The sequence below is a fragment of the Hylobates moloch genome, unplaced genomic scaffold (assembly GCF_009828535.3).
Source record: "Hylobates moloch isolate HMO894 unplaced genomic scaffold, HMol_V3 SCAFFOLD_8, whole genome shotgun sequence".
In the NCBI taxonomy this organism is placed as follows: domain Eukaryota; kingdom Metazoa; phylum Chordata; class Mammalia; order Primates; family Hylobatidae; genus Hylobates; species Hylobates moloch.
The window spans coordinates 48841368-48864033 of NW_026652283.1; the positions used below are offsets into that span (position 1 = coordinate 48841368).

A 22666-nucleotide genomic window follows, 5' to 3' on the forward strand; every position below is an offset into this window, starting at 1 on the left:
CATCTCCCAGTCAAGGCTGCCCCTACTCTCATCCATTTACACTGACCAGTAATTACAACTGGATACAAATAAAATTCTATTTCTTTGAGGTGTAGACACAGCAGATTCTATGAATACCTCCTGTCGCTGCAGCCTCCACATTTTTGTTTCCATTGACCTTTTGACCTCACTTGCTTCTCACCTTAGTTGGCTCTGCCCTCTGGGTTGTTCCCCATTGATCCTTACTGAGAACTCAGTTTTCCCTTGATTTCTCCCAAAACCTTTCACACTGGTATTTGTGTGTGACATATTATATTGAAGGTTTGGGGAGAAGAATTTTAAACCACAGAAGCACAATCTAAAATTGGATACTGAATATCTTATTTTTAAATGTTCCTCAGGAGCCCGCTCCCAGAATTTCTCAGAGGTCTCTCAATCTCCAATTTCCTGCCTTCTGCCTGGCTCTTGGTGCCTCCCCCTCTGTAGATTTGAGAGATGTCTCTCCATTCCTCCAATCTTGGCCCTCCTCCTCCTTTATTGTCCTGTTTTTGTACTGAGCCGCTACTAAACTCCGGACGTATCTCATCAGACCCAAAGACGAGACATGCTGTTGAATACAGTAGGACCGCAGAAGGGTGGCCACTCCCCTTCCCTACCATTTTGCCTGATTAATTCCTACTTATTCTTCACATCTCAGCTCAAAAGTCACATCCTAAGTAAAGCTATATAGTCCCGGTCATGATCTTAGCACAGACACCTACACCCCAAAGATGAGCCCCTAACACCCAAGATACAGTCTCATGATCCCCCAACTTTGCCTTCAAAGCATATGTCAGTGTATACTACTATCTATCTTTGTGTGATTATTTCATTAATAGGCATATCTTCCCCTAGATTGTGAGCTCCCTACTGAATCCCTTTCACCTAAATAGGTACCTGGCACATGGTGGGTACAAAATTTTGTGTTATATGAATAAGTGAAAGAATAAATGAATGAAATGAGTGAGTGAAAGGGCACCCCTAGCAGAGGAAACCAAAGATTAAAAACACAGAGGTGGGAAAAATCATGACATAACTAGGAACAAAAATAGTTTTAAATGTCGGGAGTAGAAGATATACATGGACAGGACCACTGCTAGTCCTTATGCTTCATTGTGAAAGTGAGCAAAAGATGCCTTTCTTCTTGGCAGATACAGATCCTCACTATAGGGTGACAGGTGGCAGCCAGAGCCCACGCTCACTTCAGCTCCCACATGCCCCTATTGGCCAGGTGTATTTGTGCAGGGCACCACCTGCACATCCATGAGTGGTAGGCCTGCATGTTGGGGAATGGGTAGTGCAGTGACCGGGAGGTAAGCAGGTGATAGCTCAGGAAGGAAGTTCCATGCTAAACTTGGGACTTCATCTCTTACCTGGATCATTTCAACAGCCCTTTGACTCTTATCTCTCTTCCCAGTCTCTCTTCTTGCAATTCATCCTATGCACTATAGCAAGAATGATTTTTCTAAAATGCAAGTATTGTTCTATCTATCTAAGACTCTCCACAGATGGTGTTTTCCAGCTTGGCATGAGATCCTATGAAAATTGCTAGAAATATATCCCAGGGTTTTGTCCTTGTGCCCCCTTCTGTACCACAGCCAAAGACAGGCTGTTGTGTGCAGTGGTTAAGAAGACTGCAGGGGCTTGAAAGACTGATCTTCTGGAACCAATTCCTCATGCTGTCATTTTCTAATGACAAGATATTGGAAAAGTTGCTTCTCTATCTTTTCTCATCCACGAAATGGAGACAGTAATAGCAGCTACTTCATTGCGTTGATGAGAAGATTAAATTAGTTAATTCAAATATTTAAAATAGTGCCTCACACATAACTAAAGTACTTAATAAATGTTAGCTATTACTGAGACAGCCAGGTGGGAAGGGATCCCTGTCAAAACTCCAACTGGCCTATGCACTGAGAGGAGTGCACACTGGGATGCAGCCACAGACGTTCGTGCCATTTGCAGCAGGGAGGAGCCTGGCCTCTCCTCTCCTTGGGTGGAAACTGGAATTCAATCTGTGAGGTGGGAATCCTACACTAGCAGGAACTCTGGCCTTGAAGAGAGTTCCTGTTCCCCCTTTTTTCCTTTTTGCCCAATAAATCCCATTATTCTCACCCTTCAAATCGTCTGCGAGCCTAATTTTTCATGGCCATGTGATAAGGACCTGGCTCTTAGCTAAACTAAGGAAAACGTCCCATAACATTATTACTGCTATTAGTAGCAAGCAAGATGAACACATGAGGCATGACACTACATAGCAATGTTATTTTAGATCTAGCAGAAAATGCTGTCAGAGAAAAGAGCAGGGAGGAATTAGTTCTACCAGGGCAATCAGGAAAGGGCATAACATAAAAGTGCATAATGGAGCTAGAGTTTGAAGGATGGATGAATGGAGTTTTCATACAAGGTAGTGAGGCAGCATGTGCTAAAGGGTTAAGGTACAAAAGTGCACAATGAATTCCCATAAAATAGGGATACTATTTATTCATTTGCAAATGTCAACCCTGCATATTTAATTTCCCCTTATAAATCCTGTCTGTATTTAGCCTCTTGCCTCTAAGGCAGAGCTGTGAAGATTACTGACCAGGAACTGAAGAGAATGGGCATTGCACCACTGGGGCAGAGGCTGTCGGTGTCCCTGCCCATATCCCCTAGGTCTCAGCAGTCCTGTTTACTGTGACTTCCTGCTGAAAGCCCCTTCACCTCTCTGCTGAGGGCTTTCTCTGACTGTAGAAAAATGTTTGGTCTCCTGCATACAACAAGTTAGAAGTGCTTGGAGTTAACACACCTGGGAGCAGCCCTGAACCAGCGACAAAAAAAGAGTTTGAGGATAAGCACTGTCAGTCCCTTGCCCTGAAGTGGAACAACTTGGAGACTTGCTCTAAAATATCTTTCAGAGGGACAATGAGGCGCAGCTACCCACCATGTTAATATGTCCATTAACACACCCTGCATAGCTCCCTTCCCTTCCCTGTCTCATTTCCCCATTTCCTTGGAGGTGTTTCCTGGGATCTCCTCTGAGATAAACCACTGGCACCTAGTTTCATGTGCTGCTTCTGAGAAACCAAACAAAGACAGTTTTTTAACAGGAAATCAGGCTTTGAAGTTGGGCTTTGTGGAGTGGGAAAAGGGCAAAATCTGGAGGATTTTGACCATAAAGTCTTACCCACAGGGAGAGAAGCTTTCCTGTCTAGTATCAAGTCTTAGCCCTGCTGCTGGCCACAGGAAGTGGGTGCTGAAGGGAAGGTTTTCAGGCAGAGGGAACAGCCCATACAAAGAGATCTATGAGGTTATCTCCAGTTTTGAGGTTTTACAATCAAGATTTCTTTCATTTTGGCACTAAACACTACAAATAATGTTATGGGCCACACCCTGTTCCAGGCACTAGGGCTACCATGGTGTTCAAGCTTTGGTGCCTTCTTAGCTCTCAGCTAGACTCAGTTCTCTGAGGACCAGGATGTTTCTCCTTTAACTCTTATGATGCAGTAAAACAGTCAATGTGGTGGAAAGAAAAGAACCCTAAGCTGAAAGTCAGGAGACCTAAGCTCCATTCCCAGAGTGTGGGGGAGAGTCAGAGGCAAACAGTGAATCACTGAAGTGTAGGAAGCTCACGGGTCAGGGTCAGTCTTAGAAGGGACCTCAGTGACCAGCTAATCAGACCCCCATATTTCACAGAAAGAGACACTGGAGACTTCTAGAAGGGATGGGACTTGCTTAAGGCCATGCAAGGATTCAGCAACAATTACCCAGGCCCTTCAAGATGAAAAGTATTTCAGGGGTAGTGGGCAAGCCAAGAATGACATAGGAGGGGCTGGAGAAAAAGGCATGTTGAGGCCTATATTACCACCTGGGCAGGTCTACTGAACGCACACACATCACACACACATTTACATTTTCGTTAATGTGTCTGTCACACTTAGCATTTGAAGGGGTCTCCAAGGTCCTCTCATTCAGCCCTACTTCCCCTATCCCATGCCATTGTTCATGTGGCTCCTTTTGCCTGGAACACTTACCCTTGACCTTCTACCACAATTGCCTATCTCCTACTCACCTCAGGAATCATTTCCTACTAACTTTTCATGCTGCTTCCTCCACTCACCCAAGTTGGTTTTGTGTCCTTCCTCTGAGCCTCCACAGGCCCCTGTATTTCTACCATAGCAAGTTTCATGCAAGTGTTATAATTATTTTCATCTCTTCTTTGCCATAGACTGGTGCTCTTTGAAAGTAGGTGTGGTGTTCATCTAGGGGTTGCATTGTTTTAGGACACTTAGTAAGCTCTTCATAAATGTTCAATGAATGAGTGAATGAATGCATGTTCAATTTACTCCATCATATTTTGGCTCTGGATTCCTTAGTTCTTAGCCACAATCAAGAGAAAGAATAATAGACAATATCTGTACAATCTGTACAGACTTTGGAGTTACAAAGTCCTGCCACGGGTGAGGTCTCATTAAATTCCTACAACTCTTAGAGGTAGGTAGACAAGTATCTTTCTTTCTTTCTGTTTTTTTTTGAGACGGACAAGTATCATCTCAATTTCAGAAAGGACAGTCAACACCCAAATGTGAGCTTCAGGACAGCCTCTAAAAATTAAAAAGCAAAGCAGCCTTTTTTGCCTCCAAGTTCCAACAACCCCCTTCACATTCAGAATGTCCTCAAGGTATTTAAAGAATCTCAGAGGGTGGCATTCACCATTTGTGCCTCAGTTGTTCCAGTCTCTAATGTGGACCTTCAGTCTCATTGACTTTAATGCTCCTGTGGCCCCTTTCCAAACCTCTCATCTGTGCCATGCTCTCTCATTCCGGCAGGACCTTGTTCTCAGGTTGATCTCTCCATCTCTACCTGCCAATGTGTACATATGAGATGTCACCTGGCTCTCTCTATAGGTATATATTTCAGCAGGGTTCTTAGCCTCCCATTCAATTGCAAGATGATGTCAGGCCTTCTACCAAGTCACTTAAAGGAAACTGCCTGTCCATTGGGTCAGTTGTCAGTCACCACAGTAAGAGCTGTAACCACCTCTCTGAAACCTTTCAGAGCCCCTACCCCAACTCACCTCCAGTCGGTGCATGGGGCAGTGGTAAAAGTACTAGATAAGCAGGTAAAAGATTTGTATCCTAGCTTAATTTTGTCATTACTTGCTTTATGACCCGCCCTAGCCATCCCTCAGTTGCTTCTTCCTTAAAAGAGGAGAGGCGCAAAGGCTTGAATTAGATTAGATGAAATCTATGGATGCTTCTCATGTTGACATTGTGTGCTTCTAATTCGATTCCACATTTGTCTCCTTGGGGCAGGAAGTGGATGGATTGGTTGGTGGTAGTGGAGGGTATACAGGGAAAGTCAATATGTCAGCTTGAGAGGCAACAGCACAAATAGAAAAACATTGCAGAGTAGCTTTCAGAGAATCGAAATGGGTTTACCATGAGCAATAATAACATTAAGAAGCAGCTTTGAACTGTGAAAGGATGGTGTTTTAAAAAAATAGCACTCTTAAAAATATCATGAAGAAAATGTTTTTTAAAGTGTTTTTGTTATTGAGTTTGGACTACAAAAGCACTCAATTTAACATGAGAGACTCGTAACCATGTCCTTGGGTGTGAGAGTTCACATCAGTCAGAGGGGATGGAAACTGCTAGAAGCCCAGGCAAAGCAGTGTCAGTTATCCATTAACCTAGAACGAGTGTCTCTCTAGATTTCTAGCCTTAAGTAAGATTACTGTAATTTCTTCTTTTCTCCAGGGTGAAAATTTGGGAGAAATTTAAAGGTTATATATAAACGTAAATCCTACAGGCTTAAATTAAGGTAGTTACAGTTTACTTTCATATTTCAAAATCAAATTTCAGCTTCAGTCCAGACTCACAAAGTAGAAATGTCAGATTTTTTACTGTGGTCTTATATAATAAAATCTACAACTTTCTCTTAAAGAGGAAAAAATAAAACCCAACCTTTATACCTTATCTCCTGAATAGACTACAAAAGCAGCATTGGTCTATCTCTCAGTATGCCTTGTATGTAAATTTTAGGATTATATACATTCAGAATGAGAAGGAACCTCAGAGTCAGCTAGTGCAGCTCTCCTCCCTCTTCATTCCAGGTCAGAATTTCTCTGAACAGTCTCCCTGATAGGTAAACTTAGCCAGCCCTCTATTAGAACTTGCTAATTGGCAGGGTGGTCCAAAGATGGAGCAATGATGACCTCCTGAGAGCATTCATTACTGGACCACACTGCCAATTAGAAAGTTCTTCCTTTTACTAGCTAAATTCTGCATCCCTGAAATTTCTAACCACTTAAGCAAACAAACCAAACATCACGTATTCCAAAATTATATTTCCACTATTTATGATTTCTTCTGAAAGGAATGATTCACAAACTGGCAACTTCCTATAGAATAGTAAATTGATCTGGGATGAGAAGTACATGAAGACTAGTAAGACTGATAATTTTTAAAATCCTCGCAATTATTTTATAAAGAGTACCCCCACATTAACCGTCTCATTTAGTTCTCAACACTAGTCTAGGATGTTGAATTATTACAAATGAAGAAACAAACTCAGAGAGGTGAGGTAATGTGGCTGAATTGGTCCTTAAGCCCAGATTTCTGACTCCACATTCAACGCTACCCTCATTGTACTACTCACTCATGCAGCGTTCTTCATGAATGTTACTAGTTTCCAGGCTCATGACATAAATATGGAAAACAGCTGCAATCTACGTGGAGGTCAGTCAAATAAAAAAGGCAGGCAAGTCAGCAAATTATTGCAGAACAATTAAGCACTGAAATTCTAGGTGGTTACAAAATACTCTGGAAAAACAGAGAAAGGAGCAACAAATTACCTCGTGGAAATGGGGAAGGCTTCATGGGAAATAATGTTTAACTTAGATTTAGACATTTAACTCTACTTAGAGTGTAGAGATTTCTGTGTAGACAGACAAAATGATTATATGAGAGACAGAAGAAACTGCACAAAGCAAGACAAGTATGTAAAAGACCATGACATCTTTAAGGTAGAGTGAGGTACTTTTTGTGGCTGAAGCACAGGGTGTGTGAGAGTGTAACACAGATGACACTGGAGAAGAGGTAGAGGTGAGCCTAGGGACACTGGGTGCCACAGTATAGCCAAGAATGGGACAGTCAGGAAGGGTAAGGGCAACTAATATATCCAAAGAGCATCTTATCTTTAAAAAGATCATTCCAGCAACAGTAAGAGAATAAATGATAGAGCCAGAGGCTGCTAAGGGACGGAAATTTTTGAGGTTGTTGCAGTATCACTGGAAAAAAGAAAGGAAAAATCCATCAATAGATAAAGGGATAAACGAAATCTTATACATACACATAGAATACTATTCAGCCATATAAAAAGGACAGCTAAATGATGATATCTCATGGATACAAAGAAGGGAACAACACACACTGGGGCCTACTTGAGAGTGGAGAGTGGGAGGAGGGAGAGGATCAGAAAAAATAACAATTGGGTACTAGACTTAGTACCTGCATGATAAAACAATCTGTATAACAAACATTCGTGACACTAATTTACCTGTGTAACAAAGCTGCACATGTATCCCTGAACCTCAAATAAAAGTTTTTTTTAAAAAGGAATGAATTTTTGATATATACTATAACGTGAAGGGACCTTGAAAACATTACATTTAGTGAAATAAACCAGACAGAGAAAGGTAAATACTGAATGATTCTACTTACATGAGGTCCCCAGAATAGGCAAATTCAGACAGAGAGAAAGCAGAATAGAGGGAAGGGGAAGAGTAGGCAAGGGGGAGAAATTGTTTAGTGGGTACAGAGTTTATGTTGAGGATGATGAAAAACTTGGGGTATAGATAGTGGTGATAGGTATACAGCATTATGAATGTATTTAATGTCACTCAATTGTACAATTGAGTGTACATTTGGTTAAAACTATAAATGGTTAAAATTTATATATTTTACAATGGTTAAAATTATAAATATTATGTTATGTACATTTTACAACTGTTTAAAAAAGGATTGATAGATTAATACTGTACTAAAGCAAACACATCAAAATGTTAATTGTAGAATAAAAAAATTATGGAAGGAAGAGCCTGGAAGATTAATTTGGCTAAAGAACAGAATGTAAATGTTACAACTTTGACAACATAAACATGTAGTTGACAAAAGATAGAATTGAGAGGGCAAAGATAGAAGTGTTAATATCTGTCTTCTTACAAAGTAAGTAGTCAACAGATTATTGAAAGTAGGTGGAGCAAGAAATAGAGGTTTAAGTCTGTTACTGAAAATTACATATGTAATCAATAAAATAACTAATAATAACATAAATATCAAACACTGGGGAAGAAGAAGGGAGGAAAGTTAGTCAACGTTAAATTTTCATCTTTCAGAGTAGAGATTGTTCTTGGCTTGTTGAAGTCAGGATAAAAGGTATTATATCTACATAATATCAAAAGGAGTTGTGGAGGAATCCACCAGAACACCTAGGCAGACCATTCACAGAAGGTCATCCCTGGGTATCTGCAGGTATGGGGTAAGAAGAGAGAATATCATAAGCTGTACTACACTATTTGCAACAACATACTATTTTAACTTTTAAAAGTTAGTACAATTACAAAAAGATAACCTCTTTTGAATGAGGGCCTGAATTAGGACAGTAGCCGTGAAGGAGGGGAGAGGATTGGAGGAGGGGAGAAGGCTGCTAAAAGGCATTCGTGAAGTTAAATCTGCAGGACTTACTGACTCTGGGGGGATGGAGAGAATAAGAATAATTCCCAGGCTTTAGATCTAAAGAGTAGGTACTCTAATGTATTGAGATGTGGAAAGCAGGTTTGGTCTTGAAAGAAGAAGAAATTATGAGTTCAGATTTGAGCACACTGACTTGGAGGTACCCATGGGATATCCCACTGGCATTGCCAGATAGTTTTTATATCTGTGAATCTGGAGCTTGATAAAGAGGTTAGGGCTGTACACCTTCCTTATAATTACTGCTTGGGAAAAACACTAACTCTTCATAGGCCTAGTATTAGATCTATGGTTTTGTGTTGGAAATGGTGGTGAGGCCCAGTGGTATAAGTCACTTTTGGAACAGTGAGCTACTTGAAACTTTATTTTGTGGAAGAAACTGGGAGAATGAGAGGGTGGAGCCTCTCTTTGTCCAGCCATGTTTCTGCAAACTGGTTTGGATCATATATGTTATAATAGAACTTGGGGAGGCAAAGACAGGGTGATGTGTCACCATATTCCTCTTCAAGAAAAGGCCTCTTGCCCCAGCTGCTGGCAGTTCTGTGGGGAGGCAGCCCTCAATTGTCAGCATAATCAGGGATTTCTTTACCCGCAGATCCACTTTGCCAGAGGTCCCACCCTTCCAATAGCAGTCTACATCCAGTAAATAATAAGTATAAAAACATGGCCATTTCAGCCTGAGTTGATTCCAACGGGCCATTTTAGCTCCAGAGCTCCCTGTGGGTTTGACCAAGGTTGCTATCAGGCCTGCATTGCAGCTAAAATTATACCCTCTGCCCAATCCTTCCCTCCCACTGGTATAGATCCAAGGTCACTACATAAAAAACATCCTGCAATCCAAACTCCAGTTTAAGAGTCTATGATAGGGATTAAATGGCTAAGCAAGCTCCTTTGACTTTGCCTATTTGTAGTACTTGCTATAATCCCATGCTATGAGGACTAGATTGCTGCAGACAGACCCTAACTGAAGCACAACCTCTGCACTTTCCATATATACTGGTGAGTAGCTAATGGCTATTTTCTGTTTCACAAGATAGAGTGAAAACCAGCTTCAATCAATCCAGCTGGACAAGTAACAAAAAGACTATCATGTGTTCAGCAAATAACTCCATCCAACCTGCCCCAAAGACCCCCATAGCCAAAGCCATTAAACTTTATGTGTTTTATTTTCTCCCTCCTGCAACCCTGAAGTCTTTGCTGACATTTGAAGCCTGGTAATAATCAATGTCCCCTATCCATGTTTCTGAATTCTCAGCCAAATTCATGGCTGTCTACTTTTCTGAGTCAGATGTCCTAATCAACTAATCCATTCCAAATAGCCTTGCTTCTGGATATAAAGGGGGAAGAAAAAATAAACATCTTTAAGTTTCAGGGACATAAAATTGTGCTGGAAAATGTTCCTTATGGAAACATCAGATGGTCACAGAAGGGGTGTTTTACAAATAAAAATAAATATATTTGGGACTTCTATGCAATGGCATGAATAAAATGAACCATCATTGGAGAAAAATCTTCATTCAAATGATTTAGGGGGTTTTAATTTATTTGTTGTTTTGTTTTTCTTTGGTATGTTTTTGTCTTTCTGTATTTCCTGGACAATAAATTTCGAAGCCCAGTAAATGAAGCAGAATATATCTTGCATTCTACTCAAATTAATCTCAGGAACACATAGATTGTTTTCCAAGGGTAGAGATACATAAACCTTTACAAATAAAAGGGATTTCAAGTGAATCCATTTTTTAAAATGATAGTTGCCTAACAGTAGTGAATGTTTATTGAGCACTTACTATGTGCCAGCCACTGTGTTAAATACTTTATATCTATTGTCTCATTTAATCCTCCCAGCCCACCTGAGATAGCTAGGGCCTCTGTACAATGTGAATGATGCCTCCTACAGTTGCACAACACGGTAGCCCTCAGGTTAGGCATCATTTTCCCTTTCTCAGATAAAGAAATGGAGGCACAGAATGATTCGGCACCTTGCCACCAACCTACACAGTTGGTGCACAATACTGACAGGTCTCAAACTAAGCTCATTTGGCCAAGTCCGTGGTTCTTACTACATTACACAGTACCAGCTATTCTGTTGTAAGGTGTAACAATTAATTGTAGCAGGTGAGTGTCATCCTCATTACCATGCCTTCCTTGATCTTTATTCTAGCTGTTTCCTTGGCCTACACCATTCCTTTGCACATCTCTGCCCACTGAAATCACATGGATCCTTTAAGGCTCACCTCAAGTATCTGTAAAATTTCCCCTGGACCATTCCTTTCTCTAGCAGAATTAATCATATCCTCCATTTGACTTAACAATATTCTGTGCCTGGATGTTTTGTTTTTTTTCAAGATGGGATAGTAACAGCATTCAAAAATGTTTCATGACAACTCCAGTATTCATAACATTGAGTCGAGGAGATATATTTCTCTTATTCTTTGAAACAGGATGGAGCATTTTTCTCTCCCCACTACCCACCACTCCTCACTTTATTCCTTTTTAAAAAAAATTTCTCAGCCTCTAAAGGTGATGATGAAATTTGTTTATACCTATTATAGTATTTTCCATGTTGAAATGTAACTCACCTATCTGTGTCTTTCCTTTGAGGACTCTAAGTTCCTCGAGAGCAGGGATAGATGAATCTGTATCCCCTATCCTTGGCACCTACCATTGTCCCTAGTACATAAGTGCTCAATAAATGATCTTTGCATGAACAAACATCCTCATGCAAGACACATGGGGGTATTTCTGTGACCTACTAAGCTTGTCTGCTGGGTGTGGATTTTTATGTCTTAGTTCAGGGAGAGAAAAAAATGCTTATCAACTGTACTAACCTATAGGATATAATTCAGTGTGTATTTATTGAAGTTAAGTCAAGTGTTACTGAAAGAATAATTTATTAAGCCATTTAAAAATGGCTATAATGAATTTACAAAGCTTTCTATTTTAGCTCTTTCATTTGTGTTGTGATTGAAGAAAAGTTTCCTTTCAGAAAGAAAACACCATGAACTTAAATAAAATGTACCATAAGGTCTGTATTGGTACAATGATAAATTTTGCATCATAAATTGTACAATACTATAGTTAAAGATATGCATTCTAATCTATCTGGGAGTGGATGGTATATGATATAGTAAATCATCATATAAAGAAATCTAAATGTAGTCTAAATGCTTTTATGTTTCTCTTATATTAAAATGTATATAAAATTAGAACATTAAATCAATGTAATTTTATCCTTACATGTTACATTGGATTTGGGGAGATAGACTGTTGACATCTACACTGACATACTCTTTAAATGCACCAAGTTCATTCATCTAAATGGAGCAGGAAGCAAGCACAAAATCTTATAATAGTCAAAGCTGATGACATAACACCAATACTTAAAAGGCCCCGACACAGAACATTTTCATTCTTGTTTTATGCAATCATATCGAATTGGTAACCTGGTGCCCAAGCCTACTCTACATCATAAGCAGCAAATGTGAAAATATAAATTCTAAAAACAAAACAAAATTGAGACATATTAGCATGGAGGCAGTCATTGCAGACATAAATGGCTCTATTCTATCTCAACAGTCCTGCATTTTATGCTGGCTGACACAATAAGTGATCTTCATATTGGGAAGCCAGAATCATCAAATGTATTCACATATCAAAACATCACATTGTACACCTTACATATACAATTTTTGTTTGTCAATTATACCTCAATAAACCTGGAAAAAATATATTCAGTATGTTTGAGGAGGTTAAAAATGATGTGATAAATTAGGAAGTGTTCTAGTCAATAAAGAATAAATTAAATATAACTCAGAACTATTTGAAAAATTCAGATGTTCAGAACTTAGAGTTCACATAGTGGAGGTTTTATTGCTTTAGGATATTCTATTACAAAGAATGTAAAACCTATTATGGCCAATAATTTTTTTTACTTAAAGGCAAACTTTCTAATGCCAATATTATTGTCTTTTCCAATTTAGATTCTATGTAAACATCTCTACTTTTTAAGTTAGTTCCTCTCTCGACTTTACCTAACTTGAGGTATAACACAACTTATCTCAAAACCACTCACGTGAGTCAGACAATCCTGCAGAGACTTTCAGATGAGGACATATGGTGCATTCCTGAAAATAAAAGGGATGATCTGATTATTATGTTTCCTTTCCAGGTTTCCCCAATCTTCACATTTGGTTTAATAATCGATACAAAGAATTGCAATTTCTATAATATATGTTGTTACCAAATAATATCCATAGCACCTTAACTGTAATTATTGACATCCGGCAAGACTTCAGGTGTCATCAGACACATTTTCTCTTCATACCTTACAAACACTAAGAATACAAGAAAGGCTACATCCTTTAGAATCATGAAAACCCTAACTTACCAGAATAGTATTCACTGTTTCCAGTGTGTTATTTTACCTTCTGACAAGTTTTATAAAGGAGAAGGGAATAAAACTAACTTACATTACATACAAGATGTTGCCTACATAGATGCCAGAAAGGGAAGCAAATGAACAGCTAGAACATATGGCAGTGAGCTAACAGCATAAAGAAACTTGTTCTGCATGAGCAACAAGAAACATCTTGAAATGTTCAAGACATATGTGTTTTTAGGAAGAAGACTGAAGTGTTTCATAATAAAAACAGGACAAAGTGAACCATGAGTGCTGAATAAAGTTTTAATTAAAAAAGGGTTTTTAGCCTTCAATGTGAATATACAATATGCTTCACAGATGGATTTTATATTTAAGTCTTATCCAAACCAAAAAAGTAAGTGAGACAAATAAAGCTTCTGAAAATGGCACCAAGGCTAAAATGTATGTAAACAATGAAGAGTTCTGGTACAAACAAACAAGGAAGGAAGAACAATCCTTCTGCCATCCATTTTCCACTTGTACACTGCATAAGTAGATCATATAACCTATTGGTGCAAATACATGTCTCTCCAGTTTAAATATACAATAGACACACGTAATTAGAGAACAATCTACATGTCCAATAGAGGAATGGTTAAATTACTTTCTATCAATGGGATATTTGCCGTTAAGAAATACACTTATGCATCATTTTAGAAAAATGAAGAAATGTACATGTATTAATGTTAAAATAGTAGGATACAAAATTTGTAAAAGAACCCCAACTTTAAAAATGCAAGAATATTGCAATAAAATATACAAAAATATTAGCAAGTTACCTCAAAGTTTTTACTTTCATATAACGACTTCTCTGACTCTTCCATTAATAGTTTTTATGTAGCACTGCTTTTTAAAATCACAAAATAATGGATATTTGAAAAGTCTAATTAAAGTTGAAATATTTACCTCGAAAACCTGATAAAAAACAAAAATGGTTCTGTTTATCAGAAAATATTTTCATATTAATCTTTGATGTCTAAATAATGGTGACCATTATCTATACAGCTTCATTCTTGTTTCAAGACATGAAAAAATTATTCTTGAAGTTCACTGGCTATAGGCAAACAAAGAATGACAGATAATCGCTACACTAAAAACCCAGGCACCTAGCAGATGAAGATCTGACAATAATGTATAAGAAGCACACAGGGCCAATGGATATACTTTTCTATTTTTTCCTTGAAAAAAAGTTTAAAGCAAACATAAAATGATATCTAAAGCTCTTTACAACACATCTAAAAAGCATAGGTTTAAGCTGGAAAATCTCTTGGCAGTGAGTTTGGTATTTGAGCGTATCTTAATGCCAGGAAATATTTTTATATTGCAAAATATTTATTTTTAAAAGTTCAGCTGAAATTGGAGTTTTTTATGAGATCTTTAAGATGGATCAAAAGTATATTCAGAAATAGCTTTCCTTACAAGGTTTTTTAAAGGTTTCATTTCATTTAGAAGCCATATTTATTTATTGTCAATACCCACCGATGTGCGCCCCTACATGAAACTCTAGCTCAAGAAAAGTGATCAACTTGCTGCTCCCAAACACACTTCATTAACCCTTGTTTCCATACCTTTATTCCACTGCTTAATTTTTCCCACTTACAGTAATTTTCTCCTTTCCTACCTATTGCAATTCGACCTGTCCTTCAGACTGAAGTCATGTCCCTACTCTACTCATAAAGCCTTTTCAGATAAATAACTTTAGTTCTCTCCATCCTTTGAACTCATACTACTCATTGACTCCTCAGCAAATATGAATTCCTTTGTGATATCTCTTACTATGATCTTTTCAAGTATTTATTTCATCTGCTGAACTACGTTGAAAGTTCTGTGAGAACATTTAAGAAGCCAGTTTTTGTTGTTGTCGTTGTTGTTGTTTTGAGACAGGGTCTCACTCTGTTGCCCAGGCTGGAGTGCAGTGGTGGAATCATGGCTCACTCCATCCTTGCACTCCCAGGATCAGGTGATCCCTCCTACCTCAGCCTCCCAAGTAGCTAAGGCTACAGGCACATACCACCATGCCCAACTAATTTTTGTATTTTTTTGTAGAAGCTAAGTCTTGCTATGTTGCCCAGGCTAGTATTTTTCTTTATGTCATTCAGTGTGTAGTTCACAAGTGCTCAATAAATATGCTGAAAGATGAGAAATGGCTGGAGAAACACTGACTACAAAACTCTTACCCTTGGCTTTAATGTAACCTTTGGGATGTCAGATATATCTGCTTAATCATATTATGAAAATGAAAACCCATTATTTGAGTACCCAAAGATTTTTGGGGGAAGAAGACAAAATTTAAATTCTATTATAAGGCATACAAAGGATCTTGATGTGATTTCAACACACATTTCCACCTTATCTTGATCCCAATTTCACCATATACCCTTACAACACTCTAACCATATTAAAATTCTTTTTTTGTTGTTAATTTTAAGTTCTGGGATGCATGGGCAGAACATGCAGGTTTGTTACATAGGTACACACGTACCATGGTGGTTTGCTGCACCCATCAATCTGTCATCTACATTAGGTATTTCTCCTAATGATATCCCTCCCCTTTCCCCCCACCCCCCGACAGGCCCCAGCGTGTGATGTTCCCCTCCCTGTGTCCATGTGTTCTCATTGTTCAACTCCCACTTATGAGTGAGAACATGCAGTGTTTGGTTTTCTGTTCCTGTGCTAGTTTGCTGAGGATGATGGTTTCCAGTTTCATCCATGTCCCTGCAAAGGACAGGAACTCATCCTTTTTATGGTTGCATAGTATGCCATGGTATATATGTACCACATTTCTTTATCCAGTCTATCATTGATGGGCATTTGGGTTGGTTCCAAGACTTTGCTCTTGTGAACAGTGCTGCAATAAACATATGTGTGCATGAGTCTTTATAGTAGAATAATTTATAATCCTTTGGGTATATACCCAGTAATGGGATTGTTGGGTCAAATGGTATTTCTAGTTCTAGATCCTTGAGGAATCACCACACTGTCTTCTACAATGGTTGAACTAAAAGTTCCCTGAATATGCTGTGCTTCTTCATGCCTCCATGCAAGCTCTAATGGCCTACTTCTCCTCTTCTGACAAAATCATCCTTTAAGATCAAGATGAAAGGCTGAATCCTTCGTCATATCTTTCTTCATTTGTTAAGGAAGTGGTTGCTTCCTCTTTCATGCTCCGTAAGTACCCACCTAAACATTTCCTTCATATATTTACTTATATTGTACATATCCACAATACACAACATTTTATAACACACGGTAATGCATTTGTGAGAGATCAGGATACATCTTATTTACTTTATTTTATATTTATTTATTTTATATTTTCCTAGTGCTACTGATAATATCTGTATTATCAGCTTCATTATAAGCAAATATCAATATTTGCTAAATAAATGCATAAATAAATGAATGATTTTGATAACTGCTTATATTAAAGGAGAAAAAAAAACCCTGGGATTTAAAGGTTAGTCATGGATAAACCAAAAGATATATAATTCACATGGAATCTAGAGCCAAGCATTATGTTCTTGGAGCTCAAGGTATTTTTGCCTGTTTTTATAAAAAAGAAAAATAAAATGAATCCAGATGGTGAAGAGGCTAACACAATGAAAATATTTCAAAAGAAGGAAAAATTAAAATCAGAAAAAAAGTCCCATATGCTCCTTCTCACAGAGAAAGCTGTGAATAGGTGCTAGAGCCATGGTTCTCAAACCTGGGTAAGCATTATAATCACCTAGAGAGACTAAAAACTTACAGATGTTAAATTTACTGCTTCAGGATCTCCAGAGGTTGGGATTTTTAACAGGCTTCCTGAGTGATTCTGATCAGTTAGGATTTGGAACCACTGACCTTGAACATAATCAAAAGCCTCACCAGCTTTAGACCTGGATGTTATATAGTCATGCATATCCCCCTAAATAGATTAATATTAGATATGTCTCAGATATTCTAGTTCTGAATCCTAACCCCAGGAAAAGTTCTTCACAAATTATGACAATTTCCAGTTATGCGTGGTGAGTAGATTACTGTATTTTAAAAATCCCATGCACTCTTTATTACTAAACATTTCTAGTAGAGCTGCTAACAAATTACAAGTTGACTAATTTCCTTTCCTATTCAATGCAGCAGAGGTGGGTTAATAAGTAGGTGAACTAACCAACAGGGAGAGAGTAAGAGCAGAGAAAGCAAATGTTTGGAGCTATTCACAAACATATTAAAAATGTTTAAATAATGGAAAACTAGCTTCCTCCAATATAGCAATGGATCAATCACTGAAAATCAAATACCATCTCTTAAAATCCAACATTAAACTCAATACCTAAGGAAAATCAAACAACAGTAGGGAAAATTTCTCTAGACTATTTATGAGAAAATACTAACATTCGAATGTAAGTCCTAGTTCAGACACTAACACTCCCACTGTGTGACCCACAGGAGACACTTAACCCAAACTTGAATTTTCTTGTTTGTAAAAAATGTACATTATAATCCCTGTTCTACCTAATTCACAAATGTGTTATGGAAGGATACAATGAAATAAGTAAAATGCTTGAAAAGGATAATGGATTATATAAAATGCAAGCTATTATTTATTATAAAAGCTTATTAGAAATCGTTTTTCCGAGGTTTTAAATGCTTGGTACACAAAAATTCACTAAAGTCAAATGTTTTTTGTTTTCCATTTTCCCAACATAAACACTTGAAAATACTTCGTAATTCAAAAGCTGGCATCTTTTCTCTCATTTGGCAAAAACAATTCCCCTCCAGGTTTCCAGTGGAAGTGAAATTATTTTGACTGTTTTTGTTTAAGATTATCAACAAAAACCTCTCCAAATTATGCTGCTTCTATGCCAAACCACATTCTTTATGCAGCACAGTTGTAGGAATGTATTATATGTGAGCCACTACTAGGCCACAAAGGGGAATTGGGATAGCATATTTTTTTCTATCCGTTAGGAATATTCAAAATATTTTCAACATGTCCTTGTTAAGTGATAGATTCCTTTTCAATACAATATTTTCTTTAACCACAGAATATTAGGAGATATGCTAAGTAATTATTTCTGAAAATAAATATTTTAGATGAGTCAAATAGTGAGCTATATAATAATAATAATAATAATAATAATAAATATTATTTATAGAGCCCTTACTGAAATGAGAAAAGTTCCCTTATCCCCATCTCAGGGCCTGCGATGGGAGTGTGGCTCACTTCTTTGGTGCCCCTGCTCATATCCCCAGGGTGTGCATGCAGACGGGCAGGTCATGAGGCGGGTACCGACCCCACGGCAGCATCTAGGGTTTAGTGTTTACAGCTCCTGAAGCCCCAGTGGGCATGTGTTACAGTGCACTCTTTCAGTTTTGCCATCTGCAGGTGGCTTGCATTAATCAGCTCGATTAGACTCTCTGCCTTATTGCAAGGACAGAGGGCTTTCTGTATTCCGGGCTCTTGTCAGAGTGTACTGGAAAAATCGAATCACATGTAGGCTTGGAGAATGAGTGCAAGGTTTTATTGAAGGATGGAGGTAGCTCTCAGCACATGGATGGGGAGCTAGAAGGGGGATGGAGTGGGAAGGTGGTCTTCCCCTGAAGTCAGCCACCCAGCAGCTGGACTCCAACAGCTGCTGGCCGAATTCTGTGTTGTCCCACCTGGCCTACAGGCATCTGGCTCCTCCCTATCAGTGTGCACTTCCGCTACTCTGCTCCTCTTGATATCCAGTCGCCTGTGTGTGTTCTTCTGCAGTGTGTTCCTCTCGACCTCCAGTGCTTGAGTCTGTGACCACTAGGGTCTGGGTTTGTTTTTTTTTTTTTTTTTTTGAGACGGAGTCTTGCTCCGTGGCCGCCCAGGCAGTGGCACGATCTCGACTCACTCCAAGTTCCGCCTCCTGGGTTCACGCCATTCTCCTGCCTCAGCCTCCCCAGTAGCTGGGACCACAGGCGCCCGCCACCACACTCGGCTAATTTTTTGTATTTTTAGTAGAGACGGGGTTTCACCATGTTAGCCAGGATGGTCTCAATCTCCTGACCTCGTGATCCGCCTGCCTCGGCCTTCCAAAGTGCTGGGATTACAGGTGTGAGCCACCGTGCCCGGCCGGGTCTTGGGGTTTTTATAGGCACAGAATGGGGGATGCGGGGGGCCAGGGTGGTCTTGGAAAATGCAACATTTGGGCACAAAAACAGGAGTGCCTGTCCTCACCTAGGTACGTGTGCACAGGCCCAAGGGTGGAGCCCTTGCCAGGGACCCCATCTTTCTCTACCCAGCACTTCTGTGCCCCCATCCCATATCATTACCATGTGCTCAGCATTCTTTTAAGCACTTGAGATGGGTCTACTTAAAAATATGTGTGTGTGTGTGTGTGTGTGTGTGTGTGTGTATCTATCTGTATGTACATATGTAATCATATGTTATAATCTTCTGAAGAAGGTGAAATCACATTGAACATTCCTAAGAGCTATGGAAACGTTCATCTGGCTGAGCTCCTTTAGGGTCACTTCTGCTGAACTAGGGTGATTAACTTCTACCTCTAACATTCTCCAAATTGGAAAAGTATGGTTAATTTTATAAAACATAAGTGTGCTAAATTAAAAAAAAATCCAGAAAAAACTTCCTAGGATTGAAACTGGTTTTAGAAAACATACTCTCAAACTAAATTTATTTTTGTTTTAAAAATAATACCTTAACTGTATAACATATAAATGGATAATATTCTCTAACTGAACTCATGTGTTTAGCTTCATGTGTAAAATCTACATAGAACTTCCTTACCAACATGCACAAGGTATAAAAGGTTAATAGAATGTTTTTAAAAACTGAAATAACGACACTAAGGCAGCTGTCTATGCCTGGATGGATTTGTGCACAAAACAATGAAACTAACGACAGGGAAAAAGGTACAAAATTATCTTTATGCATCTACTATTTATCAGGTAGAGTCTAGTCACTTTGCATCGTTTACCTCATATAGTCTTCATAGTAACCATCCTAGGTGGGTATTATTCCCATTCCATGGACAGTAAAATTAAGGTTTGAGATCTCTAGGTATCCCCACATTACAGACTCTAAGCCCAGATATATAGTGCTGTTTTTACTATCTCACACAGCCTACATAAATTAAATAACTAGTAAATTTAAAAGCCATATCAAAATATCTAAATACAGTAATTTGGTCCTATGTCTTAAAATAATTCTTAATATTTTTCTATACATATTGAAATAGCCCATTTTTTTCTCTGATCAAATCCTCAACATCTTCCCGAGTACTGTCTCTACTGACTTCGAATTTTAGTCATTACAATGACCATTTAATGAACACCATGCATTGTACTAGGTACTCCATGTACATTAGCTCTTTAAACAATTACAACAACTCTATGAAAATATCTTCCATTCTACCAGTGAGAAAGCATGTTTTCATAAAAGTTAAAGAATACAGAGGTGACAAATTTAGAGAATGAAATCCAGGGTCCGTTCAACTGTAGAACCAACAGTACTACCATTATGCCAAATAGAATATTTTTCAAACTTCAAATACTCTTTTCCAGATCATTCATAAAAGCAAGGTACTATGATAAGGCCTAATATATGACAAACAATGTCCATATATATTTTCCCATTTAATCATAACACTGACCTGAAGAATGGAGGACAATGTTTATCATCCTATTTCATAGGTAGACAAAGATGAGGTTCAGAAGGTTGAAAAGCAGTGCTTTTTCTGTGATACAATGTTGCTGTCAGTCTTTTGGTAATAGAAACACATATATAATATAATAAATATACAAAGTATAAATACACTTACATAACAAACACAAATAAATCATACGTATTTCAAATATACATTTGGTATATAAAATTAAAAAATATATATAAACAAATCCTTCTCCAACCTTTTGTCTGCTTATGTAACTAATTTTGCCTTTAAAAAAAAAGAAATCAGTAAATTAGTGAAGAGTTATTTTTATTGATCAATGAAAGTCTCTAACAGGATACACTTATTCTCAATTCTACGGAAGCTGTTCAAAGACATTGTCTTTCATTAAGAGTTTTTTCCTCACCTTCCTTCTGAATTCTATGATATACCAAAAAAAGCTAAACTTCCTTAAATTTTTACTGAAACAGAAATCTAGTGATGCTTCAGTGTGTGGTTACTCAGCTAAAGAGGTGATTGGGGTTCCAGAGGAAGTGAATCCTAAGTTTTTACCTAGAACTATCCCATACATCAACTCTGGTGCCCATGAACTCTCATGTCAGTTAAAATAATTCTGCATTGATGTGCCTTTCATATACTTCCGCCAATTTCTTCCTTAGTTTATGAGATACTCTCTTTATTTGTTTTTAGTGCTGAGATGTTGGAAATTTGCTCTAGGTTTTAATGCGTTAAGGTAAGTTCACTTTTCATTTTATCCACTGAAGTTCTTTCTGAACAGATACCAGCTCCACCATTTAAAAACATATGAACTTGACCCTGTTTGCAGATGACATGATTGTATATCTAGAAAACCCAATTGTCTCAGCCCAAAATACCCTTAAGCTGATAAGCAACTTCAGCAAAGTCTCAGGATACAAAGTCAATGTACAAAAATCACAAGCATTCTTATACAGCAATAACAGACAAACAGAGAGCCAAATCATGAGTGAACTCCCATTCACAATTGCTTCAAAGAGAATAAAATACCTAGGAATGCAACTTACAAGGGACGTGAAGGACCCCTTCAAGGAGAACTACAAACCACTGCTCAATGAAATAAAAGAGGATACAAACAAATGGAAGGACATTCCATGCTCATGGGTAGGAAGAATCAATATTGTGAAAATGGCCATATTGCCCAAGGTAATTTATAGATTCAATGCCATCCCCATCAAGCTACCAATGACTTTCTTCACAGAATTGGAAAAAAACTACTTTAAAGTTCATATGGAAGCAAAAAAGAGCCTGCATTGCCAAGACAATCCTAAGCCAAAAGAACAAAGCTGGAGGCATCACGCTACCTAACTTCAAACTATACTACAAGGCTACAGTAACCAAAACATTATGATACTGGTACTAAAACAGAGATATAGATCAATGGAACAGAACAGAGCCCTCAGAAATAATGCCGCATATCTACAACCATCTGATCTTTGACAAACCTGACAAAAACAAACAATGGGGAAAGGATTCCCTATTTAATAAATGGTGCTGGGAAAACTGGCTAGCCATATGTAGAAAGCTGAAACTAGATCCCTTCCTTACACCTTATACAAAAATTAATTCAAGATGGATTAAAGACTTAAATGTTAGACCTAAAACCATAAAAACCCTAGAAGAAAACCTAGGCAATACCATTCAGGACATAGGCATGGGCAAGGACTTCATGTCTAAAACACCAAAAGCAGTGGCAATGAAAGCCAAAATTGACAAATGGGATCTCATTAAACTAAAGAGAGCTTCTGCACAGCAAAAGAAACTACCATCAGAGTGAACAGGCAACGTACAAAATGGGAGAAAATTTTCGCAACCTA

General features: G+C 38.2%; 1 long non-coding RNA gene across 2 annotated transcripts in view; it reads right to left on the reverse strand.

Annotated features, from left to right (window-relative positions):
• Nucleotides 1-22666, reverse strand: part of LOC116473132 (uncharacterized) — an 81653-nt gene that overhangs the window by 36090 nt on the left and 22897 nt on the right. For both annotated transcript variants that reach the window (XR_004249250.2, XR_009214580.1), the window contains one exon: nt 12823-12874. This is a non-coding gene — a long non-coding RNA (uncharacterized LOC116473132). The remainder of the gene's footprint in view (nt 1-12822; nt 12875-22666) is intronic.